The sequence below is a fragment of the Colius striatus genome, chromosome 17, assembly GCF_028858725.1.
Source record: "Colius striatus isolate bColStr4 chromosome 17, bColStr4.1.hap1, whole genome shotgun sequence".
In the NCBI taxonomy this organism is placed as follows: Eukaryota; Metazoa; Chordata; class Aves; order Coliiformes; family Coliidae; genus Colius; species Colius striatus.
The window spans coordinates 6,184,562-6,191,407 of record NC_084775.1 but is presented as its reverse complement, the minus strand read 5'-3'; positions in this window follow the sequence as shown (position 1 = coordinate 6,191,407).

Here is a 6,846-nt window from a genome sequence, read left to right as displayed (position 1 = left end):
TGAAATATTTAAATGAACTTGAAGACTGCCTGGCACTATTGGTGTGCTCTCGAGGTTTGTGTGAATTAAGCTTTTCCTGGGTGGCCTCTCTGCTTATACTGCAGTTTTGGAGACCTAGAAGTGCTCCGAGCTGAGATGTGCTGAAGGAAGGCGGTAGCTGGTATCTTCACTGATTGATGTTCCAGTGACTCCCTCCCAGCTCCTGGGTTCCATGTACACCATGGGGTCACTTCCTACAGCCACTGGCAGCCATAAATGCTCCTGAGCTCCCTGCAGTCACACAGTGAGCTTGGGTAAGTGCTTTTATAATAAACCAGTCTCCTGCTTGCTGATAGCTTTTTGGCTGCCGTGTCTATGAACTGGTGCCTTCTCCAGGCAATTTTTACATGCCCTCTGCAAAGCTGTCAGACCGACTGCTGGCTCTTAAGGAACCAACCCAGCCTTGCTCTTGGGCTCAGAATTTCTCTTCAGTACTGTTGTCATCTGAAAGTTTGCCGCATTTAGTGCAAATATACAGTGTAAGAGAGAAAATAAAAGGCTGTTCTCAGATGTCTTGTAGAGTGAACAACTGAAACATGAGTGTGCGATGAGCCAGGAAAACTGGCATTTTTCCCTGGCTGCACGCCATATGGAAGAGACAGTGCCTTGGAAGGGAAGGAGAAGAAAAGTTTGCCATTGGCTCTGATGAATCCCAATCCTGCTTCTACTGAAGTTTTTGGGAATCCTCCCACTGTCTTCAGTGTGAGCAAGGAAGGATCTTAAGTGAGGATGGATGACTCTTTCCCTACTTGAATGAAGTCTGTTGCCTATTTATGGGCCTGCTTCTATTGAAACCGAGCCTGTTTTAGCCTTTTTGGGTTCTTAGGGACCTGTTTGTATAAAGCAACTTACCTACCTATCTTCTTTTTTTTTCTTTTTTTTTCTACTGTGTGTATTTTTTGTATGTTCTGTTGGAAGGTGAAGCCTCTGTAGAAGGGGACACAAAAACTGATTTTTAAATAGTAATAAACCAAAAGAGAATTAAACTCAGCAGGCTGCATGCATTCATTTCCTGGAGATGGAGAGCAGAGACCCTGAGCCTACAGAGACAGCCTGTGTTTCTCCTATCTTGAAATCTTCCTCTTTTTCAGAGACAGTTCCTGCCTTTGCCCATGTCCACAGCTCTACATGAAAACCTGCAGGGGAGGGGGGGGGGGGGGGGGGGGGAGGGGCAGGAACATTGTGGATCAGGATGGCCTTAAGTTGACTAGAAAATCTTTTCTCAGGTGCTGTGTGATGAGATTTCAGACATTCTTTTAGCATAAGTGAATAGAGTAACTACGTGGAATTTGGTATTGTCCTCATTGAATACCTGGAAAGCTGTGAAAATGAGAATGAGACAGGATATATAAATACATTTTTTGCTTCTGGCCTGCCTACCTCAGGTGCTAGGTCATTAGTCTAATGCACTGTGTTCTAACACCATTATGTTCTAAAGGAAAAAAGTCAAGTATGAAGTGAAACTTTTACTAAGCCTTTATTCCTTCCTGGTCTTTTTGACTTCTTGTGATGTTACCAGATTGAGCCTTAACTTTCTGAAAGAATGGCAAACTCAAGACCAAAATAACAACAGAGGTTTGCCCCATTCTGTAAGCATATGTAAGGAATGGAGTCTTTGTTTTTGTTAATAGATGTATAAAAAGTCCACGTGTAGATATAAGAGTCGTGAAAAAGGCTGTTTTTTATATGCCTGTGGCATGTGTGCAGCTGGAGGGAAAATAAAGAGGTTTGCCTTTCTACACAGGAGAGAAAGGGCAACTTCCCAAAATAAACAACTCCTCTCACAGCCTTCAGGCAAACACCTGTGGAGAGGGAAGTCTTTCACAGTACCTATGTGCCAATGGTTTTATCTGCTTTCAGGTCAGCTAAGAGAATAAAATCCAGAGGTGAGAGCTCTGCATTGTAAATGAGGGTGAATCCTGTGCTTTCATGAGGAAACACTAGTAGCTCTACTGAAAGGTTTGGTCTCTGCTGCTCTGTTCACATGTTTAATTACACAAAATGGGTCTCTGCTTTGCTCTTACATTCATGACTCCAAAACTAGTCTCAAAGCCCTAGAGAGAGAAGCAAATATATGTTTGGGGTCTTTTTTATGTGTACAACTTTTATAACCTTACTGCCTTTCTGTTGGCATGGGATATGAGTCATTTGCTTATAATGAGAGGTTGTGCTATTTAGACAAGTGTATTTTCCCCGGGAAAAGGAAGTTTTGCATATTTAAGCACAACTCTGTAACCCTTTGCTTTCCACAATGGAATCTCACTTTTACTTTGATAATGTTCCATGTTTCTTGAAGTTTAAACAGCAGAGCTTTGGCCTATCACCTCTGTTTGCTTGTGAAAGCAGCTTCCATGATGAGTGGAAGATTGGTAGGAGGATATTTGATAATCCCATCCAATTGGCTGGTAGTGAATTTGAACAGATATCAGAACAGAAATATGTATTCCCTTTGATTCAAGTCTCCGGATGTCTTGATGCTGCCTTTTTCATGTTTCTCATGTGCAGAAAAACTATTATTTTCTTACAACAACGACTGTTGGGTTTATGTGACTGCTTAGCTTTGCAAGTTGCTGCTGTGCACAACAGTTAAGAAATGAGAAAACAACAAAGGTACTGTTATATCTTAAAAAACAACCAAACAACACAACACATTCTCCCATCTTTTTCCTGTATTAATGCATATTTGTATTTTTCATCGAAGTCAGCACTTCCATACATATCCCTCTTCATGATTCCTTCCCCTTGAATACCATTTCATAAGGTATGTATTGCATGTCTGAAGCTTTCAAAGCACTTTGCAGGTATTTAATCCTTTCTGCTTCTGTGACATAAGTAGTATTAACAATGGAAACTGAGGCAGAAGCTTGCCTAAGGTGAAATGATAAATCAGCAAAAGAATTTAAGACTCCTGTTCTTGACTCAAAGACCTATGTGTTCTGTGAGTAGATCACAGTATCTTTCAAAATAGCTTCCCTTCCTCCATCCTTAGAAATGCATGGTCTGTTTTTTGTCAAAGGCAGCCTGCTTCTGGAGCTAAAAAACAACAGTACAGCTGGGGGCTGATAGATCTTTAGACAGCTGTACCTTATTCCTAACAACACTACTGCAATTTTATGGTGTGCTGCTAGGACCCATTGGACAGCAGGTAAAAGCAGTGTCTGTGTTTCAGATACCAATTGCAGAATGCTGGAGCAGGGAAAAGAGCTAAGTAAGGGCCGTGATCCAAGCTGAGTCCTTTGCAACAGCTGCAGTGGCCCTGTGTGAACACAAAGGTCTGTGGGCAGTTGGGCCCAAGGAAACTATTGAGGCAAGTGTGGAAAGGCACTGGGCATTTTGTGACAGAAAGGACAAAGAAGTGTTGCTGTTAGAGAGAACCTAGTGTGTGAAATTTCTTCAGTCAGTGATTGCCTAGAGTATTTAGTGCTAATCTCTTAATGCTGGAAAAGTGTAGCTGCAGTGCTTCTGCCCAGTAAACAATGGGACCCCGATTGCTCTCCTGAGGCCTCTATCCTTTTGTTACAGCCCACACAGAAGGCTCATCTGAGAAGGCACTTTAAGTTAGTAGAGCAAACTCTGAACCAGTCTGAACCAGTTCAAATATCACATATGGTTGTTTTGCTGCTGCAGACTTCCTTGTTAGTCCTCGGAGGCTGTGGTTGGCATTTACTTAGCAATAGCTCATGCTGTCAGATTGAAGGGGGAGGGGAAAACCCCTCCTTGAACATGTCAGCAGGGGGATGCAACGGAGCAGTCAGATATTTCTATCACTCCATGCTGACTCCTTTGTAGTGACTGTCACTGTCTTGATTTTTGTCTATACTCATCTCAGTTTCATAAACTAAACATCTCATCCTTTTTTGTTGCAGCCCTGATGGTTTTTTTCTTCTATTCAGATTGTTTCTAGGTTAGGAAAAAAAGAACTGTATTTGTTTCTGGCTCCTATATCCCTGCTTATAGAAGGCTTTTTACAGGTGAGACCCACAGTTATTTTCATGATCCACCGAAAAGCAAGGAAGGAGTCAAACTGCCTGCTTTTGTTGGAATTGCAAAGAGTTAATAATGTTTAGTTACATTTGATGCTTACAGCTTTTTAAGCTTTAAGCAGAAACCGCTCTGATACTCTGTGGTGGATGAGCACTCAGAGTATACTGTCTTCACTCGCAGGCAACACAATTTATGAAGGAAATAGAAAATGGTTTAGAAAAACTATTTTTGAGAGGAAGAAAAATAATTCTTTTGGTTTGCATAGAAAGAAGAAAGTTATGGGAACGTGGCATATGCCCTGTTATAGGGAGGGCAATGGTCAGCTTTTTCCATTTTAAGGGTTCCCTATTCATTTGTCTAGGAAAGAATACTTAGATTAGAAAATTGATTTTGCTCACTGCCACCAGTATCTTATTTAGTAAGATTAAATGATAAAGCATGCTTGTTCTTTCATAGGAGGTTAGATGAACTTTTCCCCAGGGAGATCTGAACATACTTGGCTGTGGCCAGAGATGGAGGATGGGCTTGATGGCTCCTTGCAAAGTCCTTCCCAAGCTATGCTTCTGGTGTTGCCTCCCTCTGCACAGCATGCTGTGCTCTGTTAGCTACCTTTTCTTTTTTCTTCTTCAAGATAACTCTGTACACTTTGAATTTTTCCACAGGTGAAAAAATAGAACAAGCAAGCAAGCAAGAGCAGTTGACAGGAAAGAGAAAAAGCAGACATTGTACATTCTGGAGCCTGTGTGAAGTAAACAGCAGAAAGGTTCCAGCTGACAGCTGAAACTGGTTCACAGTGAGTTTAGGGAAGATGCTTAACATCCCTTGTTCCTAATAATAGCATATATATTCTCCTGTGAAGTGTTTAAGGATGTGTGTATGTTACATATGCCTACAAACTTTTACATGTAAACTATGTGAGGATGTAGTTCCAGAGCTATTAGCATACTTATAGTTTGGGTAGTTACTTTAAAATGAAGTCCTAGGAAGTAATGTCAGGTTTAATCTCTGACCTAGCAAGAAGAACAAACCCATTCCTGAACAGCAGCCCGAGCAATTGAGTCTGCCTTTGACAGCTGCCACCTCGCATCCTATTAAACTTAACTCTGTGAAACTGCCAGGCATAAATCTTCCTTCAATCCTGGAGAAAGCTAGAGATGAAAGAGTAAAACTTACGCTTGGAAGTTGGTCATGGAAAAGGCTTTGATCTTTACAATTAATATGTAAGCTTTTGCATTTCTCCCAGATCCCTCATTGTCCTTCCGTGGACTAGAAACTGAAATTGTTTGCTGGAACTTGGCTGGGTGTAATGAGAAGTGCAGATTTATCTTGTTGCATAACAGGAGAGGGCTCTGGGAAGGTCTGAGATTTGTTTCCACAGAGATTACTGCCCGGCCTGCAGTTCTTGGATCGGTATGTGCAGGAGGAGGTGCTTTCTGTGCAAGATAGCAAGGAAATGTTAGTTATTCTCATGCAATGAACTGAAAGAGATTAATTGTACAGGTTGGTTGAGTCCTCTGCAAACTGCTTTGGACAGGCTGTGCCTCTGGATGCATGTATAGCCTTGCAGTTTCTGGCTGCAAGGATTGGAATTTGTCCCACAGAATCTCTGGGAGAGCTATTACAAACAGGTCTGATTCAATAGCCCTTACTAAAAATTCTTGCTTACTTCAGTTAGCCTTGCCTTCACAGAGAGTAACTGGAGAGCATATGGAACATAGTAACCAAGTGTCTGTGCAGAGTAATGCCATAAAGCAGGAGGCATCTTAGCTGGTGATATTGGTCAGGACTGACACATGCAGTTGGTTTTGGGTTTTTTTTGTCTTACAACATGCCCACAGGTTTTCATTAAATTTACAGTGGAGTTAAATCATATTGTTAAAAGGACGAAACACAGGCAAGAGCTAAGGCTTATAGTTTCACGTTCAGTGGCAGCGCTGCTTAATTGACCTGTTTCCTTATCACTCCTCTGTCATGCTGGTACATCAGGGTTTTTGTGGCTCCACTGCAGACTGGATGCAGCAGGTGACCAGGTTGTAAAGGGTTAAAGTGGTAAGAAAAGGACAAGGGTTGGGTTGGATCAGCACCTTGAGCCTGCTTGTCACAGGAGTATCTGTAGCAGCCTGACAGAGGACTGCCACGATGATATTTTCATCCCTGGAAGTGGAAGGGAAGGACTGCTGCTCCTGCCAGCACTGCCGTGACAACTGATTCATCAAACACTGAGTACAACATGCACTTTCCTGTCATAGAAACACTTTTTATGTGTTCAATAGTTTCCATGTGCTTTCAAAGCACTTTAAGAAGAAGGGAACTTCCCTGTCCTCTTCTGAGAAGGAAGGTTTGATTGTACTCATGTAACAGAAAGGAAGGCAAAAGCGCAAAGGAGTGAAGCAGGCAGATTGGCCAAGGTCAGAAGGAACTCTGTGGGAAAGCCAGAAATAGCAGCTTGTGCTGCCGGCCTGTGCTTTGGCTACGGCCCCATCACTTGGCCCAGGCCACCTTTTGGAGCTCACTGGCAAACAGGACCAGGTATTCAGCTGCTTGTTTTTCAATCGTGTAAAATGGAAAAGTTGCGGATGCCTCCAGATGCTCCTGTCCAGTCACTGGCATGGCAGTAACTGAATACCTCCACCAGTTTGGAAACAGAAGCATCTGCTATCAACCCCTTCAAAATGTCTGCACAGAAGCTTTATCATGCTGGCTGGATGCCTGCAGTGTAATTAAAGCATTTCCGGGCTGTTTACCTTGTTTTTCTATAAGCAGACACAACTCTCAGGGTATGTGGAGTCAAAGGAAAGCAATCGATTAGCAGAGGTGAGAATG